We start from the raw sequence: 474 nt of genomic DNA, 5'->3' as shown, positions 1-474 counted from the left end.
TGCCTCTTCAAGAGTGGCATTTGCCAGCTCCTCATCCAGGCTCTCCTCTGCACAAACCCTGACAGCGAGGAGCGCAGCCAAAGCTGTGGCTAAGCGCAGCAACCCCTGCTGCAAGCCTCTGACCTGAACCCAGCGCTCTGCTCCCCACAGATACTCGAAGACACACTGTCCTGTTAGGGGGAAACTTGCTTGACTGCGTTGCTGTTTCTCTTCAGTTACAATATGAGACTGCAAAAGTAATTCTACATTTTCCTGCAGCGTTGGGAATTGCACCTACAATAAAATCAGCTTTATTTCTTGAAATCCCATTTATGCCTGTCTGCTCACCAGCCTAGCAGTGCTCAGGTAAATGCCAGGGGAAGGCTGGCTGTTCAGAGAAAGCCTCTGCCTTACAGACTGCTAAAAGCAGGAGGGAGCGCGGTGCAGCAAAGCCATCCCAAAAACCATCCCGAAAGCCTGCGACATCCTTCCCTG

Source organism: Pterocles gutturalis, unplaced genomic scaffold (assembly GCF_000699245.1).
Source record: "Pterocles gutturalis isolate BGI_N339 unplaced genomic scaffold, ASM69924v1 scaffold31962, whole genome shotgun sequence".
In the NCBI taxonomy this organism is placed as follows: Eukaryota; Metazoa; Chordata; class Aves; order Pterocliformes; family Pteroclidae; genus Pterocles; species Pterocles gutturalis.
Note: the sequence above shows the minus strand (reverse complement) of the source record.